At 44.3% G+C, this 27,805-nt stretch overlaps 1 protein-coding gene across 12 annotated transcripts in view; it reads left to right on the top strand.

Annotated features, from left to right (window-relative positions):
- Positions 1-27,805, top strand: part of ENOX1 (ecto-NOX disulfide-thiol exchanger 1) — a 549,328-nt gene that overhangs the window by 318,558 nt on the left and 202,965 nt on the right. The window contains exon 1 of one of the 12 annotated variants that reach the window (XM_089775470.1): positions 6,863-7,040. The exons of the other annotated variants lie outside the window; for them this stretch is intronic. The gene's annotated coding sequence lies outside the window, so the exon portion shown is untranslated. Of the gene's footprint in view, positions 1-6,862; positions 7,041-27,805 lie in introns of those variants that run through there. 12 annotated transcript variants of the gene reach the window in all.

The raw sequence follows: 27,805 nt of genomic DNA, 5'->3' as shown, positions 1-27,805 counted from the left end.
AATACTTTGCAGCACAGATGGGTTCTCAGTATTTGAGGAAGAAGGAAGATACTTTATATACACTAGAGTGGGAGGGGGAGGGAGCCATTCCAAGCATATGGAGTGGTAGGCAAGAAGACTCTTTTTGTACTTAGCACAGTTTGTTGCACTTGGAGTACAGCAACTTCTCCCTTCCCCCTTCACCTCCTGTGAGCTGGTTGGGAAAGTATAATCATGATGCACAGCAAGGGTGTGTCTAGACTACATGCCTCCTTCGACGGAGGCATGTAGATTAGCCAGATCGGAAGAGGGAAATGAAGCCGCGATTAAAATAATCGCGGCTTCATTTAAATTTAAATGGCTGCCCCGATCTGCCGATCAGCTGTTTGTCGGCAGATCGGGGGAGTCTGGACGCGATGCCCCGACAAAGAAGCCTTTCTTCATCGACACAGGTAAACCTGGTTTCACGAGGCTTACCTGTGTCGATGAAGAAAGGCTTCTTTGTCGGGGCATCGCGTCCAGACTCCCCCGATCTGCCGACAAACAGCTGATCGGCAGATCGGGGCAGCCATTTAAATTTAAATGAAGCCGCGATTATTTTAATCGCGGCTTCATTTCCCTCTTCCGATCTGGCTAATCTACATGCCTCCGTCGAAGGAGGCATGTAGTCTAGACACACCCCCTGTGTTTAAAATTATTGTATTACTTTAATTGGTGGAAGTAATGCATACAGACATAATAACACCAAAGACATGGCCTACAGCAGCCTACATTCCTATGTTTATAAGTGACTGTTACATCCCAGGAACTGAAAGCTACACCAGTCAGAGCCGTACTATATAAGTCCCAGGACCAGTGCCAAACAGCACTGCTGGAACAGGGAGTCTGTTAACATTTAAGGTTTGTTGTCTTACGAACAACTATGCCTAGAGAGAAATATTTCCCATCAGTGGGAAGCCAGTAATTTTCCAACAGTGTATAGCATCCATATCTCACCATGGTGAGCCTTGAGAGTAATGGCACCATTTTGATACCATCTTGCCTTCTTTCCTTTCCCTCCTCCCCCACCCTTTAATTCCAGATTCATTTTAGGGAGGACTAATTCTGTGCATCACCTGAGAGTTTGCAGTCTTGTCTTTCAGTCATATAAGGTGTTAGTATCTGACCTGAAGTGTATTGGTAAAATTTTGATGGAATTGTCACAGTGTCTGGAGTGGTTCATCACCATGAGTACCAATCTCAGAGCAGGCACCCCAAGCAGATGGTGTGTTCTATAAATAGATTTCACCAACCCAGTAACAAATATGCACCCGTGTATAACTGCATCCGTGGGGTCAAAGACACTCCCTCTGGGCTCTCCAGCAATGTTTCCTCTAATTTTTTCCCCATCCGTGTGCAGCTGCAGCCCCTAAAACCTGTGCGTAGTGCCCTCTATCTGGTGGGGGAGGGAGTAAGCATCTCTATGCACTTCCTTTCCTCTTCTCCCTCCTCTCCCCCTGCGTGTGCCTGCAGGCTAAGGATGTTAAGGACTAGTCGACATATAAGCAAATGCTTATCGGATAGTCGAGTCGACTAGTCAATTCCTTCTCCCCTTGCTGCCTCTATCAGATAGCAGCAGCAAAAAGGTGGGGGGAAGAGGGATGTTTCAAAGCATCAGCGCCACACGGAGCCCGTACCTTTGAAATGGCGCTTTGAAACGCCACCGCAACGTTTGTCCCCAGCTGATCTTGGGTTCCAGCATAGCGCACAGAGTCTGGGATCAGCTGAGAACTCCCCAGCTGACCCCAGGCTCTACACAAATGCCATGGCAGCATTTCAAAGGGGCAGTACTGCAAGGAGCCCGGGGTCAGCTATGCGGCGCTGCCCCTTTGAAATGCGGCCGCGGCATTTGTGTGGAGCCCGGGGTCAGCTGGGATCCCAGGTCCCAGTACAGTGCGCAGAGCCCGGGGTCCCCAGCTGCCCTGGGCTCCGCGCGGCATTTCAAAGCAGCAGCGCAGCATGGAGCTCGGGGTCATCGGGGGACTCTGAATACCCCGCCAACCCCAGGCTCTTTGAGGGCGCTTCTGCTTTGAAATGCACAAGAGCCCCCGCTGGGGACTCTTGTACATTTCAAAGCAGGCACCCACGTGCACCCTGGAGTCAGCTGCACTCAGAGTTCCGCATTCCTCTTTGAAATGTACAAGAGCCCCAGTGGAGGAATGCAGAAGCGCCTGTCAGCTAGTTGAGTAGTCAATGGAAATTCCACCGACTACTTGACGAGTAAATTACTCAATATTTAGCATCCTTGCTGCAGGCTCCACTTCTGCCATTCCCATTGGCTGGGAATCATGACCAATGAGAGAGAGAGAGAGAGAGCAGTGCATACCAGTGCAGGGCCACACATAGCCAACTTTTCCCCTCCCAGGAGCTGCACCAGGTAAATGCCCCAATCCCATGCTTCCTCCTACACCTTCACTCTCTCCCGGACCCTGCTCCCCTACTCTCAGCCTGCTTCTGCACCCTACCTCCTGCCCGTACCCTGCACCCCAGCCTACTCCTGCACCCTACTTCCCATCCAAACCTCAAACCCTCATCCTGCTCATGAACCCTGCCTCCTACTCAGACCCTGAACTCCCACCCCCTGCTCCACTCTGCCTCCTGCCCAGACTATACATCCCCATCCCGCTCCTGCACCCTGCTTCCCACCAAGACCATTCATCCCAACCTCAACCTGCTCCTGCACCCCACCTCCCACTCAGATGCTGTACCCCAATACTCAGTCAGCACCCGCACCCTACCTCCCACCCAGACCCAACTCACCCACCCCCAGCCTGCTCTTGCACCCTACCTTCCATCCAAATCTTGCATGCCCTACCTTCTGCACAGACTGTGTGCGCCCATCTTACTCCTGCACCCTACTTCCTGCCAACACCCTGCCTGCATCCCCATCCCCAACTTATCCACACCCAGATCCCACATCCCCATTATGTTTCCCCAGCAGCCCCCTCCTGCACACTGAACTCCTCATTTTTGGCTCCACCCCAGATCCTATGAGACCCCACAAAATCCATTAGTCCCATGCACCCAGAAGAGTTAACTTAGGCCTGGCATATGACATTTTTGTAGAAACATTGTTCAAAATAATCAAAATGAGCATCTTGTTTAGACCACCTCAAGGTGTTAACCCCACATTTAATTCCTTCCCAACCACAACTCCCCTCCCCCATTATACAAAAATATTAAGCAATTTTTATGTAGCAAAAAATGACAGAGAATTAATCCTCCAAAGAAGTAATTGCTTAAGAACGAGATGGGGATTCCTCTCACTAATTGGAAACTCTGTAATTTTGCAGCCTCACTAAAAACAATATGAGAGTAGCATCACTTTGCTCCACAATTGTCAGTAAAGCTCCTATACAGCTTAATATGTTTTTTTCTCCAATTGATTTCTGCTAACAGTCTGTACCACAACTGGGCTTTCTCCCCTTTCCCCATGTCCCAATCTAATTTGGTTGTCTAGGGACTGTGAGACTTGAGAATAACAAACTATAGTCCACTGTCCTCTTTTAGCCTGTGTTTAGTGAATCAGCCGTAGAAAATAAATATTTCACATGCTGGACAGATGAAGGATTTCACACAATTGCAGATTGCTTCCAAGACAACCAATTCTTGTCACTTGAATGGCTGAAACATAAATGCAATGTTGAAAACAAAGCTTTTTATGTTTCTTCGACTCTGTGATTTTATATGTAAAGCATTATCCATCTCCCTCATATCCCTTCAGCCACCAGTAGATACGGAAAAGCTGTTAGCATTAACAAGTAATACAAAACCATTTATAACCTGAAACCATTCTTTCTTCCAGTCAAGATGGGATGAAAAATATCATGCCACTTCACAAGTTTAGAATAAATATTTGGGGACTTGAATTGCTTTGGTTAGTGCCCATAAATCCTCAATAGGCAACAAATGTATCCAAATGTAGTTTGGATCTATAAATCTATAATTACATATAGATTATACTGTTTCCCTACTACAATGAGCAAAATCTGAATAGGTCTTTCCCCCAAAATACCTCACTGCCATCATCCTAAAGTAGTGCTTGTTCTTACTATTTGGATTTACACTATTCTTTCCTTTGGGCAGTTACTTGAGAAGCTAATAGCAAGCAGTCTTCAATCACACACATGATTTCTAATAGCATCTTTGACCTCTTCCAATCAACAGGTCATGATAATGGACAAAGTGCAGTTCGTGCTCATAAACACTCTTCCCCATCACACATATCGATGCCGTGGTCTTTAAAGCTAGCTAGCAAACTCATTATCTCGCTTTTCTTAGTCCTCCCCCATAGAGCTCATTATTATAACTGGCAACTGCGTCTCTTCCAGGAAAGCTGCTCCCACCTGGGGAACGATTCAGCTGCCCTGTCTCCATGCTGTGCTCTGCTGCCCAACCAAATCTTGAGCCACCTCAAGGATCCAGTGTTAAACTTTCTGTAGACCCTCAGTGAGCTGGACCCTAGCAATCGCAGCAACCACCTCTCTTTCCTCGCAGGCAACCAGAACAATTGTGAGGAGGAGGTGTCTGATGGAGAGTGGGCTTTCTTAGTAGTAAGTTTTCACCTGTGGAATCTTTTATCCCACACATCTGGGTGAGCTGAGATTTCCTGTGTGTAATATTAGATTTGCCTCTTTGTGAAGACCTACTCCTAATACAGTAGTTGCAGAGTGGTGACATTTTTCCAGGGGAAGAATAAATGGATGAGTTTCAAGGCACCTAGATACACTAATGATAGACTCATTAAGAATATATCCAGTTGCTTTCAATGCAGCTTAGGGATTCACTCCCTCTACCTGCTTTCTCCTAATTATTGTGTAGCTTTTTGTATTGGCTGGGGACCCTCTCAGACTCAGGTGGTGAAGCCCCACCCCACCAGCCCCAGCACTGAGCTACAATGGCTGAGGAAAAGAGGCCCTCCTTGCTGTCCCCAAAAGGGAGCTGCCTAGATAAGCCTGACCCCAGCTCCCTGCCCCACCTTGAGGCCCACCCCAACCCTGAGCATCTTCCTGTACTCCAAATCCCTCATCTCTGGCCCCACCCAAAACTCCCCACCCCCTAGCTCAGAGCCTGGACCCCATCCTGGACACCAACTCCCCATCCCTGAACCCTGTTTTTCAAACCTGGAGCCCCTCTCTACCTTCAACCCCTCAGCCCCACCCCAGAGCCTGCACCCTCATCCAGAGTCCTTGCACCCCAACCCTCTGTCTTAGCCCTGAGCCCCTCAACCACAGCTCCACCATAGAGCCCACACCCATAGCCCTCACACACCTATATCCCAATCCTCTGCCCCAGACCTGAGCCCCCTCCCACACTCAGAACCCTTTGGCCCCACTCCTGCCACATGAATTTTTATGAGCACCAATATGAAGGTGATGTGTTTAACATCATCTCTGTCACATATCAACCTCCACATCGGTGCACATAAGAAAAGTCATTCCTCTCAGGAGTGGGAACAATTAGAGGGAAGACTGATTTCCATCTTTAGACTTTTTAAGGCTCATCTTGACAAAGCCCTGAATGGGACGATTTCATTGGGGATGGTCCTGCTTCGAGCAGGGGGTTGAACTAAACATCCTCCTGAGGTCTCTTCCAACCCTAATCTTCTATAATTTACACTGTTGTATTCAAGGGGGTGACAGGAAATTCTGAGGAGCAGTTGAGGCAATTGGTGCTTGTACCATCTTAGGGTATGTCTAAACTGCAAGCTTCTTTCAGAATAAGCTTTTCTGTAAGATATCTTCCGGAAAAGCTTATTTCAAAATACAACCTCCATACTACCGGGAAGCCTCAAAATTAGTCTGAGGCAAGCTCCCTTAACATGAATGCACTTCCTTGACTTAGAGCCCCACGAGGCACTGGAGAATAATAACTTTTGAATGGCTCTGATGAGGAGCTATTTTGACATAGCAGCAATGAAGTGTGCACACACATCCTCTTCCAAAGCTTTTTTGGAAGAGGAGTTTCTCCTCGTGGAATGAGGTTTACCAGTGTTGGAAAAAGCCCTCCGTTATTTCGATTTTCTTTCAAAATAACACAGTTGCTGTATGGATGCTAGTATTGTTTTTCTGGAATAACGGTGCAGTGTAGATGCACCCTTAAGGTGAATGTGTGTCCAGTAAAGTCACATTTTAGTGTTAAACTGGCATTGTATAAGTCTCCTACAATTGTGGCAGATCTCACGTTAGGAACAGTTTAATTGCCTCTGATCATTCAACAAAGTTCTTTCCATTGCCATGCTTCTATATTCTTGCCCAGTAGTCATTGGTTAACTGCCTACCACACTTTCTCACTGCTGTTTATTTCCTTTTCTGCTGTAGAGCCTTTTGAGTGTTAGATACATGAACTCAGGGACATTTTTTTCTCTGCCCTAAGGTCTTAATAGCAAACAGTCACTCGCTGAGTTTCTGCAGAATTTGTTGCTTCCCAGGTCCATGGGCTTTAGGACCATGCCTGTCCCTTATGCTTTTCAGATTCTGTTCAAAGGCTTGAAGAAACTATAAATGTTTCTCTGCAAGCATTAAGGTTGGAAATACTGTCAGAATTCCTGCCAGTATGTACTTGAGCAATGAAACTAGACAGGTTAGTTCCTTTTCTTTTTCTTTTTGTTCTCATCCACCGACACAATGTTATATTTTGAGTTTCTAGAGCTGCAGGGGAATAACTCTTAAATATTCTCTCCTCAGATTGTGGTTTATAACCAGGGTTGCCAGGTGTCCGGTTTTGAACTGGACAGTTCAGTATTTGAGCTTTCTGTTTGGGAAACAAATTGAGAAAATATAAATGAGAAAATATAAATGTCTGGTATTTTCTAAATAAGATGTAATGTATATTGTGATGTAATATCAAATGTGTCCAGTATTTTTGTTGAAACCATCTGGCAACCCTATTTATAACCACACATCTTTTTTTTTATTTTGTACATTTTGGGGCCAGGTATTTGTGAATTGAATGTTGGTGAAAGAGACCACTGTGACTGATTGGAAGACTGAGGTCCTCTCTGCAAAACAAAGACAACATGGGTAGGAACAGAGCAGATTTTTCCATACTACCCAACCTGTGATTCTCAACCCAGACCTAAAGAGACAATCAATCTCACTCATTCTTTTGTTGTTCCATGCCAAAAGGGTCCCAGTGAGTGCCACTGTATAATTCGCTCTTTAGTCATTAGGTGGTAATAGCTTTAAGTCTCAGCTCACTGGGACGGCGTTGTATTAGTAACAAGAATTGAGCGACTCTACATCCCAACCACCTTTCCAATTCCAACTATCCGTGGCATTAAGAAATAGACCATGTGTAGTTTTGTTAGTATGAGCTAGTAGGACAGAGAAAGAGATGTGACATCTATTGTACAAGCTACAGCTAAGGTAAATTGCCAACATTTCTGTGGGGTACTATCTGAGAGGACACTTGCTGCCATCTTTAAGTTATAAACCCAGTTCAGATGCCACATTCCTAGTTTTACCCAAACTGAATCAATCCTCCTGAAATCTCATATATGTGATTTTTTTTCAGTGTCAGTGCAATTATATGTCTTCTATAAAGATACTGAAATAAAAATATATTTTCCAGTGCTCCCTTTTCCCCCACTCTTCCATAATATGCTGAGTTATCATTGTGTAGCTAAATATGATTTCCCTCTTTGATACTCACTTCTGTTTCTTTATGTATTGGTTTGTTGCTTAATTGGATATGAGCCAACAGTGTGATGCAGGCTACTGTCATTCTGGGGTTTATTAACAGGCATGATAAGAGTATTTTAGAAGCTGACAGGCAGGCAGCTGGGTTCAGTCCCAGCTTGCACCAGGTCCCAGGTGATACCCCCCGCTGTGGTTCTGCAAAGAAAGTGTTACTGAGGAGTCACAGCGGGGATATTTCCTGGGACCTGGTATGACTTAGGACTGAGCCAGGCTCCTTGCCCGCCAGCTCCTAAATGACTTTGCATGCAGAGCTGCAGCAGAGGTGGCTCGTGAGACCCTGGTGCAAGCCGGGATTGAGCCAAGTTGCTGGCCAGCCTGCTAAAAAATGTACTGGCAGAGCCACAGGGGTGGGGGGGGGGGGGTGCATGTAGTCGGTAGCATTAACAGATAAGCTTTCACTTAACACAAGCAGTAATGGTCTTCGTCTATGGAAGGGAGATTCAAGTAAGATACCAGGAAAATCTTCCGAAGGCTAAGCTACACTATAGAGTTACAACAGCACAGTTGTACTGACGCAGCTGTGGCACTATAAGCTTGCTAATGTAGCCACTCTAAGCTGATGGGAGAGAGCTCTGATGGAAGACTCCAATACCTTCCACCCCCAAGTGGTATTAGCTATGTCAGCGGGAGAACCTCCATCCCCACCAGTGCTTCAGTCCAAAGCTGTCTAAATTATGTTGCTCAGAAGGGTGGCTAATTCACACCACTGAGCGACGTAACTTATGCCCACTTAAACTGTAGTGCAGCCATAGCCTGACTATACAGGTCATTAAATTCTGGAATAGGGCTTCCAAGGAGGTGGTGGAATCTACATCATTGGCAGGTTTCTAAGAACAGATTGGACAAACAACGATCAGAGATGGTTTAAATTTACTGAGGCTTGCCAGTAAATGATTCAGAGATTTTAATTATGGTAGGCTGTCCCTAAAACAAATTGATCAGAATACATTTGAATGTAATGATCATTGAGCTTTCTGTGATGGAGGAAATGAGTCAGCCTAATTTTTTGAAAGACAAAGGGAGAGATTAGTTGTGAGCTGTTGAACTCTTTGTAGCTGCACCATTAATGCCTAATAGTCATTGGCAACCTTGAAATGCCAGTGATAAAGCTGGTGAAACTGTACCTCTGGGAACACATAACAGGATCCTTTCTCTGATATGCAAATCATGCTGCCATGTTGCTTTATAAACAATTAATGGGAGAAGCAGTGAGAGGTAGCTAAATCATTGGATCAAATATCGGAGGTAAAATGCTTCACAGGGAATGGGGGACACACATAAAAAGCATGGTTTTGGTTTTCATTTTTTTAAAAAGAGAATATAAATGTAATTCTACATCATTCTATTCTCACATTGTTTAATTGCACTAAAGAGTATTAAATAGATAACACACTACAATTGTTGCAGCTCAGATTAAAGCCTATAAATCTACTGAAAGGTTTTTATTAATCTAAGCAAAACTTTTATTGAACAGTCAAGAGTATCTAACCCCTTAGATTACATTTTATATAAAAAGAGTACCGTGCAAATGTTAATCTGGTTACTTTTCATGCAGAAAATTAGCACTGATTAAATTTTTTGTAATCTCGGCAATTTTATTATTCCTATTCTAAGCATGATCAATAATCTCAGGAGAAACATTTTAATCATAAACTGCCCTAGATCAGTGTGTGGATATCTTGTTGATGTTAATGGGAGCTGAGAGCATGGATTTGGTCTGCATCACTCAGGTGGCTTTATTTAATACTATACAAGAAAAGAGTTTAAATTAATCACAGTGCCCTGCTTTAAAATTGTTGCTTTACAAATGTTATCCAAATTCTCACTGGATCCAATCATTTTACTTTACTTTCTGGTTCTTCCTTCCAAAAATTAATCTCCCTTTAACCATCTTCTGTGACCATGGTTCAAATAAGATTTGATCCTCTTCCATTAAGTCAACAGCAAGACTCCTTTTGATTTCAATAGGAGTTGGATCATATCCCTAAAATCTTAGAAGGATGTGAGCAGAGAACTGAGAAGGCAGCACATTACTATCATGATGCAAAGAAAATAATTTTGTTTATGGATTTCTTTTATTTTGGCATATAAGAGAAACAATGTGCTATGCAAAATTGTGACTTCATTATAAACAGATCTTGCATTGAACAAATAACATTGGATTCTCCCCAATATTTAATCACCCATAAAAAACTGATTCAGATTCTCTTCCACCAGGAACAATATCTCTTTGTCAGCTGTTGCTAAGGTATCATATAACAATAGAATGGGAAAATAGAAGGATTTGTCTTTTAACATTTTGAAGTTGGATCTTTTTTCAGACTACCCTCAATGCTGAAATTAACAATAGCAGGGAGCAGACTGGTCTCAGTGTGAGACTTGCCAGTTTGCACAAGAGATTCTCAATTAAGCAAGTCTCAGATATTTTTTAGGGGGAGGGGAGGGAGAAGCCTGTCACCAGAAACTGATCACTTTAGGTTAGTGGCACATGAAATAATTTTTTTGAGACCTGATCAGAAAAAAATATATAATATTTTTAGCTGCTTCAGAAAAGAAGGTATTAGAAAATGGATGTAGTATATCTTTTAATTTAGTGCAGCATTGGTGCTCACACGCAGTGCTGCACTAAAAAAGTAAATGAACAAGCTCATAAGGTTAAATCCTAGTGACAATCCTTTTAAATTGTGCTATTTGTTTAATTTTCTCTCCATCACACAATATCAGATGTCAGATCCATTTTTGTTGCAGGGAAAATCAGTGACATGATGTTGGTGTGTTCTAACTGAAACTGGTTTGTTTCATACTGTATTTATATCCTTTTTCTGGAACAGAGGACGCTACAAACAGCACACAGGTATTTCCCCAAACTTCAGGCATCTCAGCCTAAATGTCACTATCAATTTCCCATGGAGAAATTCTGTCCCACAAATCTAGTCAGTTAGATGAAGGTAGCAAGCATACTGCCTTGTACCAAGTTACAGCTCCCTCAGTGAAACACCATTGAAGAGCTAATACCACTGCTACATTTCTACCATGATGGAAATCTTGTTCACACGCTGAGGGGAAAAAAAATTGTAAGACACTGTAATATTGCCATGTGGTGACCACTTTCATCATATTGTGATTTCTGTTGTATCTGTGATGTGCTTTGTAATGTACAAGACAGAAATATAGACAGTCTCTGTTATGAGGAATTTATAATATGAAAGACAGATAAGACCAGGATAATGAAAGTTTTGGCAAAAATTAGTATTTTGAATAAACACCTATATTGACTAGCAGTTTTAGACAAAATATAATAATAATGCTAGTACAAGGTTAAGATTGCACAATTTAGTACTCAGAAGTCAGGAATTACGAAAGTGAAGGTGCAATGTACATCTCTGACTCTACCCCTTGAGCATATGTATTAAGATAAAGTCTTACTGTGTGATTGCCTACTGTTTTCCAGACAGTACAATTAGGTGTTCTAGATTTTGATTTTTACTACTTTTTGTCACTTGTTTTTATTTATGCATTTTTACCAGAAGCCGTTTGTTTCATTAAGAAATTACATAAACACAAAAGTTTAAAACAAACAGATACCCATACAGGCTCTTATAAATGGTCTTATTTATTGTTTGCATCCTAGGTTCCCACATTTAACTGAGCACAACCCCTCCCCCCATTTAACCACAGTGCTGTTATGCATGACTAAGAAATAAACTGCAGATAGTATGAACAGCATGAGATACAAGCTGTAATTTACAGCTGACAGAGTGTGAATTTCATTGGAAGTCCCATTTAAAGGAAACTTGCAATTTCCCCACCTCTCCCAAGAGTTCCTTGAAAAATTATGGTCATTGCCTTTTTTGTTGTTAGTTACATTGAAAACTGCATTCTCTCAATATAATACAGTGCAGGTTGTTATATAGGTGTAGAACGGCGGCCATTGTGTTAGGCACAATACATACGTATAGAATAGTCTCTCTAGGCAAGACTGAGAAACGGGGAGAAAGGAAGAATTATTATCCCATTTTTCCAATGGGGACCTGAAATACAGAGATTAAATGACCTGCTCAAAGCCACTCAGCAATTTTAAGGCAGAGCTGGGAATAGAATCTAAATCTCTGGACTGGGTTTTTAGTTCAGGGCCTTTTCCACAAGAGTATCCTTCCACTTCTTAGTGAAGGAAAATGGAAGCCCATTATTGTTTTCATGGACACTGCAGTTCCAGCTGGCACAGAAGATGTTTAGTGATGGCAAAAGCCTATTGCGTCATCAAGCCTCTCCCGTTCCTAGAAATATTGCTACCACCATTAATGTGGACTGTTCAAACCATTCTACTTACTTCTGTTCCATTTTCACTTTCCTTGATCCAGTGCTCTCTGTCAAGATAAACTTTTGCTGGAGGTCAAGAGGAAGTTCTACCGGAGAGCTAGGTGGCTTTGGGGAAAACTGCTACACCGCACCGTTTCCTTCCTGGTTGCTTCCTTCCTGGTTGCATATGCACATTCATAGACTGAAGTCAGAATTTGGTCCCTGGAGAGCATTGGCAGAGAAGTTTATTAGATGACAATACAAATTAACAAGTCAAAAGCTATGAAAGTTTCCATTTTCATAGCTACAGGCTAAATGCTTTATTCATAATACTGTAGTGGCATCATTAACAGTATGTTTGTTTAAAAAGTAACCAATATACTATTTGTGACCCTCATATACATGTGTAAAGCAGAGTGTGCTGCTGGTTTACACTGGTTACATTCTGCTTTGTTTTTTTCCAGGCAGGTGTCCATTGATTTTTATGGCCATACCAAATGTTGTTTATGAATATGGGTAACTAATTGACCAAGGTTTCTCACGGTTACTTCTAAACAGGCTGCTCGCCCTTCCTTAGTAAAGGTTCTTAGGAAGTGTAACCCTTCTGCCAGGTAGGGCTGGCAGCATCCAGGGCCGGCTTCAATATCTAGGGGTCCATCTCACACAGAACCGGCTTGAGCCCCCACCCACTAGCCTGGGAAATTTACACACCCCTGGGCACCTCTGAGAGGCAATGCTTCCCCACTCGCACGCACAGAGTCTGAGTGTAGAAAAGAAACATTTAATGAAAGAGAGAGAGAGAAGTCACATGGCATTAACTTGGGACAGTGGTCCCCAACGCGGCGCCATGGCGCCCACCAGGTCATTTCTGTGCGCCTGCTGAGTGATCCCCTGGGCATGCAGCGGCAAGGGCTGTGCTGGCCCTTGGGTGCGCAGCACAGGTGTGGCGCCAGCCCCAGGCGCGCGGTACAGGGGTGGCTCCAGCCCCGGGCGCGTAGCACTTGAGTGTCCCCGCCCCCGGGTGCACGGTGCATAGGGTGTGCCGGCCCCGGGCACACAACGTATGGCTGTCCCTGCCCCTGGGCACGCAGCACAGGAGTGGCGCCGGCCCCAGGCGCGCGGCGCATGGGCGCTGGTGGCTCCTGGGTGCGCGGCACAGGAGTGGCACTGGCCCCGGGCATGCAGCACATGGGCTGTTCCGGCCCCGGGCACACGGCATATGGGCTGCCCTGCCCGTGGGTGCACAGCACAGGAATGGCGCCAGCCCTGGGCGCGTGGCGTATGTGCAGCCCCACCCCTGGGCATGTGGCTCAGGACCGGCGCCAGCCCCGGAGTGCGGTGCATGGGTGGCGCCGGCACTGGGCACGCGGTGTATGGGTGGCCCCACCCCTGGGCACCCGGCGCGTGAGTGGCTCCGCCACCAGGCACTTGGCAGCCCCAAAAGGTTGGGGACCACTGACTTGGGAAAATACCACAAACAGAGTTCATAGCCCAAACCATGAGCAAAGTCCAACACCCCAAGAGTCTCTGGAGTCCAGCAGCCCAAAATCTTGCAGAGTCTGACACCCCAAAAGTCTCTGTCCCTGGTCAGTGCCGCCCAGAGTTCAAAAGTTCACCTGCAGGGTTCTTCCTCCCAACCTGGGTGGGAAGGGGGGCAGGGGTATTGATAGGGGCACCGTACATGGTCCAAAGCCAACGGTGCCACCTCTCCGTATGATTCTGCTGCAGCCTTTACCACGAGCCACTCTGCCACGCTCCAACAGCTGTCTTGTTCCACTCCACCGACAACTCCACTGGTCACCTGCCGCCGCTCCTACTGGCCAACCGCCGGCCGTTCCCACTGGCTGCTCCACTGGTCACCTGCTGCCGCTCCTATCATCCACCCGCCCGTCATTCCCTCCAGCCGCTCTGCAGGCTGCAATGGGTCTGGTTCCCGGCCAAACCAGTGATTTCAGCTCTTTAGACATCACCTGGACTGGCAAAAGTTTCCAGCTTCCTCTGGTCTAGCAAAAAGACTCCTCATGGGCTACGTCTACATTGGCAAGATTTTGTGCAAATACCTTTAATGCAAGAGTTTTTGCGTTAAAGTATTTGCGCAAGAAAGCATCTACACTGGCATGTGCCTTTGCGCAAGAGATGTGCTTTTGCAGAAAAGCATCCGTGCCGGTGTAGACGCTCTCTTGCGCAAGAAAGCTCCGATGGCCATTTCAGCCATCAAGCTTTCTTGCGCAAGAAATTCATGTTGCCTGTCTACACTGGCCTCTTGCGCAAGAACAGTTGCACAAAAGGGCTTCTTCCTGAGCGGGAGCATCATACTTCTTCCACAAGAAGCACTGATTTCACACATTAGGACATCAGTGTTCTTGCGCAAGAACTCCCCGTCAGTGTAGACAGGCGGCATGCCAATGTAGCCACAGCCATGGAATCTATTTCAGGTCTGTCCTTAAAACAAAAGGGGGAAAGAGGCAGGTTGGGCCAGTCTTACAGCTGACACCTGGCAGGCATGAAGCAGGCTGACTCAAGCCCTTTAGCCCTTCTCCCCAACTCCATTCACTCAACTCTGGAAGGGGGGACGCTTGTTCCTCGGAGACCTCTTATCATTAACTTTGATAGGCGCTACACATACAAACCGCTAATTCGAACTTAATTCAAACTAGCGGAGCGCTTAATTCGAACTAGGTAAACCTCATTCTATGAGGACTAACGCCTAGTTCGAATTAAGGGCTGTGTAGCCACTTAATTCGAACTAGTGGGAGGCTAGCCCTCCCCAGCTTTCCCTGGTGGCCACTCTGGGCACCACCAGGGAAACTCTTCTGCCCCCCTCCCGGCCCCGGAGCCCTTAAAGGGGCACGGTCTGGCTACGGTGCCCGTGCCAGGTGCAAGCCTGCCAGCACCCAGCCAGCAGACCCTGCACCTGGCATGGCACGAACCAGCCACCCGCTGCCACCCAGCCCTCCGCCTCTTCCCAGGACCAGGCTGGTGGCTCCCAGGAGCCTGCCCGGGGCCGCAAGAGGCGGGCACCTGCCCGCCTGGTCTAGTGCGGAGATGGTGGACCTCATCGAGGTTTGGGGGGAAGCCTCCAACGTCCATGACCTCCACACTAGGCACAGGAAAGTGGGCATCTAGGGCAGGATAGTTGCCAGCCTGGCCACGCGGGAGCAGGTTTGCATGAAAATCAAGGTGGTCCAGTGAGACCCCCGACCCTGAGCCCTGAGCTTAGAACATAAGAACATAAGAATGGCCGTACTGGGTCAGACCAAAGGTCCATTTAGCCCACTAGCCTCCGTCGACAAAAGCCTGTAGTCTAGACGTACCCATGGTATCATATTTGCAAATGAATTGCAATGCTGCAGTTTCCTTTTGAAGTCTGTTTTTTATTTTTTTGGTTGAAGGATGTACACATTAAATCTCTTACTGAGTGTCCAATGACGTTGATTCATGCATCTGACGAAGTGGGTCTTTGCCCACAAAAGCTCATGCTCTAATACATCTGTTAGGCTACGTCTACACTGGCCCCTCTTCCGGAAGGGGCATGTAAATTTCACTAGTCGTCGTAGGGAAATCCGCGGGGGATTTAAATATCCCCCGCGGCATTTAAATAAAAATGTCCGCCGCTTTTTTCCGGCTTTTAAAAAAGCCGGAAAAGAGCGCCTAGACTGGCCCCGATCCTCCGGAAAAAGTGCCCTTTTCCGGAGGCTCTTATTCTTACTTTGAAGTAAGAATAAGAGCCTCCGGAAAAGGGCACTTTTTCCGGAGGATCGGGGCCAGTCTAGACGCTCTTTTCCGGCTTTTTTAAAAGCCGGAAAAAAGCGGCGGACATTTTTATTTAAATGCCGCGGGGGATATTTAAATCCCCCGCGGATTTCCCTACGACGACTAGTGAAATTTACATGCCCCTTCCGGAAGAGGGGCCAGTGTAGACGTAGCCTTAGTCTTTAAGGTGCCACAGGACTCCTTGCCACAGTGACATTGAATGTTCTCCTACCAGTTTTTGTATGAATGGCTGGCTCACTACAAAAGACATTTTCCCTCTCTTGGTATTCACACTTCCTCATCAACTGTTGGGAGTGAGCCACATCCACCCTGACTCAATTGGTTTCCTTAGCACTGATCCTCCGCTGGATAAGGTAACTCCCTTCTTTTCATGTGCCAGTGTAATTATGGCAGCCTCTGCAATTTCCACTCCAATGCCTCTGACAAAGTGGGTCTTTGCCCACAAAAGCTTATGCCCAAATAAATCTGTTAGTTAGTCTATAAGGGTATGTCTACACTATAAAGTTAATTCGAACTAATGGATGTTAGTTCGAATTAACTTTGATAGGCCCTACACTAGCGCTCCGCTAGTTCGAACTTAATTCGAACTAGCAGAGCGCTTAGTTCGAACTAGGTAAACCTCATTCTACGAGGACTAAGCCTAGTTCGAACTTACTAGTTCGAATTAAGGGGTGTGTAGCCCCTTAATTCGAACTAGTGGGAGGCTAGCCCTCCCCAGCTTTCCCTGGTGGCCACTCTGGGCACTACCAGGGAAACTCTTCTGCCCCTCTCGCGGCCCCGGACTCCTTAAAGGGGCACGGGCTGGCTACGGTGCCTGTGCCAGGTGCAAACCTGCCAGCACCCATCTAGCAGACCCTGCACCTGGCACGGCTCGAGCCACCCACCCGATGCCCCCCAGCCCTCCCCCTCTTCCCGGGACCAGGCTGGCAGCTCCCGGGAGCTTGCCCGGGACCGCAAGAGGCGGGCACCCGCCTGGTCTAGTGCGGACATCGTGGACCTCGTCCACGACCTCCGAACTAGGCACAGGAAAGTGGCCGTCTAGGGCAGGAGAGCTGCCAGCCTGGCCACCCAGGAGCAGGTGTGCATGAAAATCAAGGGGGTCCACTGAGACCCCCGACCCTGAGCCCTGAGCTTACAATGGCCGTACTGGGTCAGACCTAAGGTCCATCTAGCCCAATAGCCTGTCTGCCGACAGCGGCCAACCCTAGGGACCCTGAAGGGGATGGACCAAAGACAGTGACCAAGCCATTTGTCTCGTGCCATCCCTCTCCAGCCTTCCACAAACTTTGGCCAGGGACACCACTCCTACCTCCTGGCTAATACCACTCCATGGACCCAACCTCCATGACTTTATCTCACTTCTCTTTAAACTCTGTTCTAGTTCTAGCCTTCACAGCCTCCTGCAGCAAGGAGTTCCACAGGTTGACTCTTTGCTTTGTGAAGAACAACTTTCTGTTACTAGTTTGAAGCCTACTACCCATTCCTTTCCTTTGGTGTCCTCTAGTCCTTCTATTATGGGAACTAATGAAGAACTTTTCTTTATGCACCCTCTCCACACCACTCATGCTATCCTATCCCCCCTTAGTCTCCTCTTTTCTAAATTGAAAAGTCCCAGTCTCTTTAGCCTCTCTTCATATGGGACCTCTTCTAAACCTCTGATCATTTTAGTTGCCCTCCCCTCTCCCACCCTCTCTATTCCCGTCTCCCACCTCCTTTTCCCAGTCTCCCCGAGTTTTGTTCAATAAAGAGAGATTCTATTTTTGACCACACGTTTTCTTTATTTTGTACATCAGGAAGGGAGGCTAGGGAAGGGTAAGTGGAAGGAGGTGAGGGAGGAATGGGGTACGAGCCCCCGATGGGGAGGACTGGGCTGGCTCTGCGGGCGTCTGTGGGTGGAAGCTCTCCTGCAGCCCCCCAATTGCCCCCTCTTCCCAGATGGCAGCCTGCGGCAAGTGCAGCCAGTCTGATGGCCGAGTGCTGTGATGTGCCCAGTGTGGGTACTCCGGGTAATCCAAGCCAGGACTGCTTTGCAAGCGGGGCACCCCTGAGAACTGTCTGTCTGTGGTGGGGGTCGGGTCCCTTTAAGCACAGCCCTCTGCTAGCTTGAGGCAGCAGCTCCACACTCTAAGTCCTCATCTGATGCCCTGCCGGCACTGCTTCCGGCCATCCGTAACCCTGGTTCAGGGTCCACTTAATGTGGACATGCTAGTTCGAATTAGCAAAATGCTAATTCGAACCAGTTTTTTAGTCTGGATCCGTTAGTTCTAATTAGCTTAGTTCCAATTAACTAATTCGAATTAAGTTAGTTCGAATTAGCGCCGTAGTGTAGACATACCCTAAGATACCAAAGGCTCCTCATGGTTTTTATATAGTTTGTACTGATCTGAGTCGGGGGGTGACTGCCGAGGCTCAGTGACAAAAGCACAAATGAGTTATGCAGATTGTCCCAAACAAGAACCAAAATAATATCACATGAAACAACCAGGTACTTCTGTTTGTGCCACAGATTTTATAGAAAAAGGTATTTTAGAAATTTTAAAATAATATGATTGTCATTTTTTTTTAACTCAGACCCCTCTGTCTGCAAAGCTAGGAAGCCTTAGATGTTAGAGGAGTTCAATTATACAGGACTTGGAGGCAGAGAGGAATGCTAATGAATACATTTTAGAAACATCTAAAAATTACTTAAATTAGCTTTTCCAGACATAATGTTACTACTATATGTAGCTCAGCTATCCTTCATCTTCCATGGCTAGAAGCAAGTGCTATGTGCCCGCAGCTGGAATCTCTCCTTTTCAATGATGTTAAAATGCTTGTTTCTAGCCCTGATGGGATAAGAGACACTAGATTATAAATTTGTCATAGTTGCAGAACTGACTATGGCCAGTTGAATGTCTTTTGTAGTCTAGTTTAATTTTTTAGGTGATATGTGGAGGAGGATTTCACATTGCATCAATGTGGGAAGCATAGAAACATTCTGTGATAGGTTGAGTTTAAAAAAAAAAGTATCTGAAGGGATTTTTTTTTAATAGCTGTGGTAAGGATGCAATAATGAGCAGAATGTGGTAAGGTGAGCAAAGGCACATGGTATCTCTGTATATAATACATATATACAAGTCTGATTTTTTTTTATTATTATATGGCATGGTTGAAGAGATTAAACTCAGTTTATCGGTATAATTCAGTTTCCCAAAGGAACTGGCAAAAGCCCTGTTGCTTGAAAGTCCCAAAAGTTAGACCTGAAATGTACTGGGCTGTTGGGGACATTAGTCTAGAATAGATTACAGGCAGTCCCCGGGTTACGTACAAGATAGGGACTGTATGTTTGTTCTTAAGTTGAATTTGTATGTAAGTCGGAACTGGTACATATTGTAGGGGAAACTCTAGCCAAACATTTCTCCAGAGCTCAGTTTAATTCTCCCACACCTCACTTCCCTCAGTCCTTTATTCTCAAGATGAGGTGTCTGCTGAGAAAAGCCGCTCCGCGTCTCCCTGGTCTGCTGGGGGGGCGCTAGCTTCGCGTCTCCCTGGTCTGCTGGGGGGAAGCAGCTAGTGCGGGGTTGCCTCACCCCGTTTGTAAGTAGGGATCCGATGTAAGTCAGATCCATGTAACCCGGGGACTGCCTGTATATATTTTAGCAGAAAGTTCTAGGAGAAGAGGCCGTGGCAAGAAAATGAAGTTCCCTTCACAGAGATCCCCCCCACCCCATATTATCCTAACAGGTCAGTGCAATTTACCTCTTTCCACAATCCTGGTAGATGCCCAAGAAGCCAGCACAATCCATTTGCAGGCTCTGATTCTCCAAACTGCTGGAGGAACTGTCATTACTCCCAAAGCAGTGGAACCAGGCTACCAAGGCCTCATCTTGAACTCATTGCTCCCTAGATTACTTTTGCTCCTTACAGGCAATAGTGTAGGCTGTGGAAAGGCCTCCTCAGGATCCAGAGGTGGGAGGAAGGTATCTTGATGGCAGCTGAGCCAACTTTCCATGTAAAAAATAGAGAGATGTTTCAGAAGCAATGTTTACTGTAAGAGAGATTCAAATGCCAACTAGTTGATTAGCAGAACATCCACAGCTAGGTTTTAGATGCTGCTGCTGGTGTATATTTGCACATGCCACGGTGCACATAAAATTATTCTACACATGGATAGAAAAGATTAGAGGAAACATTGATCTGAGGCTTCCATCCTTGCATGGATCTAAGGAGAACAATTTGGTTCAGTGGCAGTAGATTGTACTAGATCACTTGAAGGTCTTTTCTTATGAATATTTCTATGTTTCTGTGCTCAGTAGATAATTTAATTTCTTATACCTATTTTTCATTTGCTTTCTGATTTGACAGTGACAGCATTGATGAAAGATTTTTTTTCCCCACAACCCAGGAAACTATAGACCGGTCAGTTTAACGTCTGTCCCAGGGAAGATAATGGAGCAGGTAATTAAGGAAATCATATGCAAACACTTGGAAGGTAATAAAGTGATAGGGAATAGTCAGCATGGGTTTGTGAAGAACAAGTCATGCCAAACTAATCTGATAGCTTTCTTTGATAAGATAACGAGCCTTGTGGATAAGGGAGAAGCGGTGGATGTCATATACCTAGACTTTAGTAAGGCATTTGATACGGTCTCGCATGATATTCTTATTGATAAACTAGGCAAATATAACTTAGATAGGGCCACGATAAGGTGGGTGCATAATTGGCTGGATAACCGTAGTCAGAGAGTGGTTGTTAACGGTTCTAAATCCTGCTGGAAAGGGATAACAAGTGGAGTTCCTCAAGGGTCTGTTTTGGGACCCGTACTGTTCAATATCTTCATCAATGATGTAGATATTGGGATAGAGAGTACGCTTATTAAGTTTGCAGATGATACCAAACTGGGTGGGGTTGCGACTTCTTTGGAGGATAGGGACATAATTCAGAATGACCTTAGCAAGTTAGAGAAATGGTCGGAGGTAAACAGGATGAGGTTTAATAAAGAGAAATGCAAAGTGCTCCACTTAGGAAGGAACAATCAGTTCCATACATACAAGATGGGAAGCGACTGTCTAGGAAGGAGCATGGCAGAAAGGGATCTAGGGGTCATAGTGGACCACAAGTTGAATATGAGTCAACAGTGTGATGCTGTTGCAAAAAAAGCAAATATGATTCTAGGTTGTATTAACAGGTGTGTTGTAAGCAAAACTCGTGAAGTCATTCTGCCGCTCTACTCTGCACTAGTTAGGCCTCAGCTGGAGTACTGTGTCCAGTTCTGGGCGCCACATTTCAAGAAAGATGTGGAGAAATTGGAAAGGGTACAGAGAAGAGCGACAAGAATGATTAAAGGTTTAGAGAACATGACCTATGAAGCCAGGCTTCATGAACTGGGCTTGTTTAGTTTGGAAAAAAGAAGATTAAGGGGGGACATGATAGCGGCTTTCAAATATCTAAAAGGGTGTCACAAGGAGGAAGGAGAAAATTTGTTCCTCTTGGTTTCTGAGGACAGGACAAGGAGTAATGGGCTTAAAGTGCAGCAGGGGAGGTTTAGATTGGACATTAGGAAAAAATTCCTAACTGTCAGGGTGGTCAAATATTGGAATAAATTGCCAAGGGAGGTGGTGGAATCTCCCTCTCTGGAGATATTTAAGAACAGGTTAGATAGACATCTGTCAGGGATGGTGTAGACGGAGCTTGATCCTGCTTTGAGGGCGGGGGGCTGGACTCGATGACCTCTCGAGGTCCCTTCCAGTCCTATGATTCTATGATTCTATGATACAACATGCCTATGGTATAGAAGCCTCCATTCCTACACAATACAATCATTTTCATTTCTATATTTTTCCCCTCTGTAAGTGGGGGTGCTCTCTGTGCTCCCTTTATGTATGAAATATCTATTGGAGGAATGTCATATTTCTAAAAATTGTTTTGAGGACCTTGGATGAAAAGCAGCATTATATTTGTTTAAAATGTTGTTATAATTTCATTAGAAAATTTCGGAAGGCTCAAATATATATGTATTTACAGCTGCAAGGCTTAAGAACTTCAATATGAAATGGTGAAATTGTATATTATATTCTGTAAGCATTCCTTCTCTGAAATGGAAGGCAAGCAGTTTGCAATTTAAAATCAGCTCCAAGACAGAGTGGAAAAACAGAGACCATCAATGGCACTTTGTATTTGAGCAATATCCAGATTTGCTTTTTATCATGAGTACACTACATTGCTAGCCAGCAAAGTTGCTTTTTACAGATAATTTTAGTCCTGCATATGCTTTTGTTATCCCTAAGCTGGACTTCTATAATGTTTTGCTTATTGTGTCTCCAAAATCTGTTATTTATAGACTTCAGTGTATTCAAGCTGCAGCTGCTAGGATTTTCACAAAAGAACAAGCACATTTGTAACCTGTTAAGACCTTATACTGGTTGCCTGTGAAGTTCTGGATTTGATTTTAAAAAAATGTTACCAAGTGACTTTTAAAACAACATTACAAGGGAACACCTATTTATCTCACAGACCTTTGTTTTATTTTTACCTTCCTGAAATCTTCCTGTGCTCTACTTTCTGGCGGAAATCTGGCCTTTGTATATTTCACATATTATCTTCAAAAAACTGCTGAGGCAAAGCATTTACTAATGCAACATCCTGAATGAGCAGTTCTTCCAGAAGATATGTTGTGTGCATATTGGTTTGTTTGATTTCAGAGAGTAAACTGAAAAAATACATTGTGACTTTATCTAAATTGTTTTGGGATTATTGACATAATTCTGATTTGTTGCAATGGTTACTGGTGCAAATGCTCATATGCAAGTATGCAAAAATATATGGGTACGTCTATACAGCAGCATTATTTTGGAATAACTGACGTTATTTCGAAATAACAAAGTGCGCATCTACACAGCAAGCTATTATTTCAAAATAATATCGAGATGGAGGTCTTCTTCCTCTGACTCCTGTAACCCTCATCTCATGAAAAGAGTGTTCTTCCTTTGACTTCCTGCTGTGTAGACAGCACCAAAAGCCAAATTAAGCTATTTTGAGTTCAGCTACGCAATTGATGTAGCTGAAGTTGTGTATCTTAATTCAACTTTTGCTCTGCTGTGTAGACATGTCCTAAATGTACATGAACATACTTACAAGAGGTAAATTGAAGTGCTTTATTATGGTACCATTTATTTTATGAGTTTTACAGAATTACATAATTTTCCAGTGTCCAAACCTGGAGTGAGTAATGGTTTCATACTTCAACCCAAATGACTGAAAATCAAAATAATAATTTCATTTCTCACCATTTAAATTATATAAATAAACCTCCAGTATACACTATTTAAGTTCCCCTTTCTTTGTGTTTCCTGAAGACTCATATTCTTATACTCCTGCAAGTTTCCATAGCAGATTCTGCTGCACTCAGCCTCAGAAAAGTTCATCTCATTATTGGTTTATAGTTTAAGACAGGGCACATTTTAATCAACAAAAGCATTGTTTTGAGGTACTCAGCATCTACAGTTGGAATCAATTTTTTAAAAGAGTTCATCTGCTACTGAGGTGCCTGAAGAAAGGCCACGTTTTCAAAAGTGCTCTGCCAACTTGTTTTGAAGCCTCCTATGTTTCATATACTCAAGTGTTGAGAAAAAGCAGCAGCAGAAGAAGATTGTGCATTTCATTTTAGGCACTTGTGAATGGTTTGAATTTCAGAGCTCGGCTGGGTTTAGAGTTTTTCCCCTTTAAAATATACAAAAATGCAGAAAGTCACCTTCACTTCAAATGCTGCACTCATGAAGTTAAGAGCAGAACTCAGAGTGGTACAAAACACATCACATAAATGTTTCTTCTGTGTGGCTGGGGTGTTAGGGAGAGAGAAAAGTCTGTCATGATGGTTGCAATTGCTAATGCTTTCTTTTTTGTCAAGTTTCTTTCTCTAAAGATGACCAAGTAGACATTTTACACACGTAGTGAGTGGTGCGGTCTAACTTTTTTTCTTGAAGCAAACTCTGCAGCTAGGGTTGCCAACTTTCTATTGCAGAAAACTGAACACCCTTGCCCCTACCCCTGCCTTGCCACTTCAACCACCCCTTGTTCACTCTATCAAACCTCCCTCCATCTTTCGCTCTCCCCCATCCTCCCTTCCTCACTCATTTTCACCAGGCAGGGGCAAGGGGTTGAGATGTGGGACAGAGTGAGGGCTCTAGTAGGGGGTACAGGCTCTGGGTTGGGGCCAGGGATATGAGGTTTGGGCTGTTGGAGGGGGCTCTGGGCTGGGGCCCAAGGGTTCCAGGTGTGAGGGTAGGTAAGGTTCTGGGCTGGAGGTGCGTGCTCCAGGGAGGGGTAAATGGTTGGGTGCAGAAGGGGAGTTGGGGTATGAGCTCCAGCCAAATGATACTTACCTCAGGTGGCTACTGGAAGTAGCTGGCATGTCCCACCAGCTTTTAGGAGAAGGGGTAGCTATGAGGCTCTGCTACACACTTTCTCCTCCCACAGGTGTGGTTCCTGGCCAAAGGGAGCTGTGGAGCTGGCATTCAGGGCAGATGCAGTTCTCAGAGCCCCCATGGGCATCCCTCCACTTTGGAGTCAGACGTGCCAGCCACTTCCTAGAGCCACACAGAGCCAGGCAGGGAGGCTGCCAGCCTCACTGCACCAGCAGCACCACCAATCACACTTTTAACAGCCTAGTCAGTGCTGCTGACTGGAGCCACCAAGGTCCTTTTTCCACCAGATGTTCTAATGGAAAACCTGCCTGCAGGTCTAATAATCCATACCTACAAACATCAGCACAGATTAGATGAGCTGAGAGTTTGGGGTATGTTGAAACACCCTGACCAGTCTCGTCAGTGGCCTGTATTTTTGCCTTATCAGGTGCTTTAGTGACTGCACTGATGTCCGATAACTTATGAATCACAGTGGATGGAAACAAATGATATAGACCTTTGGTGAGATTGGAAATCCACCTACATCTGGTGTATCATGAGATATCAGACCTTACAAATAATCACATCATTCTGTCTACCCTCTTGCCTTTTAAACCCATTTGACTTGTTTATAGTGGCCATTGCTTTGGAACTGTTAGATTCAGCATCAGGGATGTTTATTATATGAAAGCATATAATCCTCATTTCAGAAAGTGGATATAATCAGTCTCTTCCTCAAGGCATGTAGTGATCACAGAAATTACAGTGAGTTGACAGGAGTTTCCCAAAGCCACATAGCAGGTCAATGGCAGAAGTTGAAAAAGAACTTCCTCTTGACTATCCAGACCTGTCCTCATTACCTGTTAAATTTTTGGCATCTTTGGTTGACCGTTTTACCTGGGCGTTCTGCTAGCAATTTTGACAGTAGGGAGTTTACTTTGTTTTGTCTTATTGCCTCATTTGTCTGGGGTGTTGCGGATATCTAAAGGGTAAGTTTTCAATTTAGCAATATGCTGTATTATTGAATTAGTTTTATGTTGTGTTAATCTCTTTGTCTCATGGCATTCATTGCCTGTGATAATTGATGCACAATATATAACCAAGTTCTGTATTCACTTGGGTAACTGCATTTAATTGCCTTGTATAAAATATGCGTACTAAGTACAATCTGCTATGACTGAGAAGCTCTCATTGGTATGGGCCTGCGGGTACTTTATCTTCCTGACAGCCTGTCTGAGGAGAGTCTAAAACTCTCCCTCAGCCCACCATGACAGGATGGAAAATGGATATTTGTTAGGTGACTATGAAAGGAGATTGCCAAAACTGTGGTGTGGTCTTTGCATTGAGATTTAAAACAGTGTTAATCGGAAGCCCTGTAAATATAAAATAAAGAATGCATTGTCCAGTTTGTTCCTTTATATTGAATTTTTAGATTCATCTCAGTGGAGATTCTCGCCGGAGTAAAGTTACTCATGTGCATGAGTGTTTGCAGAACTAGTATATTTATTTTGTATGCCTGTGTGTTACTGATATTTAAAGTTGCATAAATTGGTTTAAAAGCATGGATCTCCTCTGCTGCCGGGATCTTCAGGAACTTATTGGGACTATGTTGACTTTTATCAGATGAGGTTCTGTCCCCATATAGTCAAATTTCCCACTCTATCTTATGAGTAACACCTCTGATTACTAAAAGGAGAAGATTTTTTTTTTAAATTGAATGCAGTTTTCATCCCTTATATCTGTTTGCTAGTTGCACTGCATACAGTGTAGACAGTGAACACAAAATAGCTTCATTGTTGTTTCTGGCTTCTATGACTTTTTACCTCCATTGCAGAGTTCTGCAGTGTTCAGATGGCAAAAACTGAAGGGAAATATTTAAAGCCACATAAAACTTTTTATTACAAAGTCAAACTTTTCTTTTACTATTATGATTTGTTAAACTTTTTTTTACAGAACCTAAATGCTGAGTTCAAACTGACAGTTGAACATAACTGTAAGGTTATTTGATGAAATGTCATTTTGCCTAATGTTAATATAAGAACTTTTCTTCCATAAAGATTCTGTATTAAGAAAGAAGAATAAATCAGTATCTCGTGTTGTACTAGCACTGTTCCCAGTGCTGTCACTACAGTTTCGTCAATTATATATCAACTTTGAGTGGAGTTTCTTTAAGGATATTTAGAATTAGTAGGTTCTAAATTCAGAGTCCAGTCCTGTGCTTCTCTTTTGCATCTGTCACCAATTTTATGTATATCATTCTGCAGGATGCTCAACAAGGAGCTTAGGTGCACAGATTTGTTATTCGGTACTGTTCCACTGACAAAACAGCCTGCAGCAACTCTTGCTTAGAGAGGATTCGTTCAGCTTCGGGCTTCAGCTCACCTTGTGACTTTTTGTCGTTCACTCTGCCCTGCAGCTATTTCTTCTTCTTAACGTATGCACAGTGAGCCTCAGGTGGCACATGACCAGGATTCATCACTGAATTTAGTCTGCTGGTTGGATCATTAGTTTCCCTGGCCTGGGTACTGACAGTGAACATCCAGCTGGTCAGGGAGTCGGCAAAGCAAATAGCTAGTTGGGAGAACCTCTAGGCATTTTAATCCCCAGATTCATGACTAGAGCTACTGACACTGTACAAAAAGTGAATCGCAAACATTTTAATGAATTAACACAGTATATGCATTTGGACAATTTACTATTTGTTCAAGAAAATGTTCAGAACCCCCCAAAGTTTCAGGCATTTTAGCATGGGCAGTGATTTGCCACTCATCATTTTCCTTTCACTCATCATTCCCATTTGAAATTTCTCTTTCCAGTGATGAAGCAGAAGCAATATCAAGCAATTTAGCTGACCAGCAGCTCATCCCATTGACACATGGTAAAAGACACTGTCAGAACAAATAGCTTGCAAGTGGCCAATAGGCTGAAATTTGTTTACTTAACATTTTTCTGCCTTTCCTTGTGAAGATAAAAGTGTGGGGAGAATTAAACTAAAGTCTAGTTTAATCACTTTTAATATGTCTTTTCTAAAGAAGAAATATTGAGGTTCAGAAACTGGAAACAATACACCTAACATCTATTTACATAATTTTCATAAAGAATATTTAACACGTAAACCTGAGCTCCAAAGTATTTACCAGAAATGGCCCATGAAATATTACTCAAACCCACATTTGGACATTTGTTTACTTGGATGTTTACTTACACATTTTGTCTGTACAAGTTGCAGTGGGAGAGGTCTAGGTTGGATATTAGGAAAAACTATTTCACTAGGAGGGTGGTGAAGCACTGGAATGGGTTACCTAGGGAGGTGGTAGAATCTTCATCCCTAGTGGTTTTTAAGCTATGGCTTGACAAAGCCCTGGCTGGGGTGACTTATTTCGGGTTGGTCCTGCTTTGGGCAGGGGGTTAGACTCGATGACCTCCTGAGGTCTCTTCCAACTCTATGATTCTATAATTAGCCGTTAGCATAAACAAATGTGAGGTTTGAACATTCAAATTCTCTGTATGCATTTTTGTGTTCTGTTTTGAAAAAATTATCCTTAAAGCCTCCTTATACTTCCAGTGAAATTAATTCCAAAACTCCAGCTGACTTCTGTGATAAAAGACTGGGGACTTAACGGTCTAAGCCA

This window comes from Pelodiscus sinensis, chromosome 1, assembly GCF_052426305.1.
Source record: "Pelodiscus sinensis isolate ZL-2025 chromosome 1, ASM5242630v1, whole genome shotgun sequence".
NCBI lineage: Eukaryota > Metazoa > Chordata > Testudines > Trionychidae > Pelodiscus > Pelodiscus sinensis.
The sequence above is the reverse complement of the archived record's forward strand: the minus strand, read 5'-3'. Positions and strand labels throughout refer to the sequence as shown.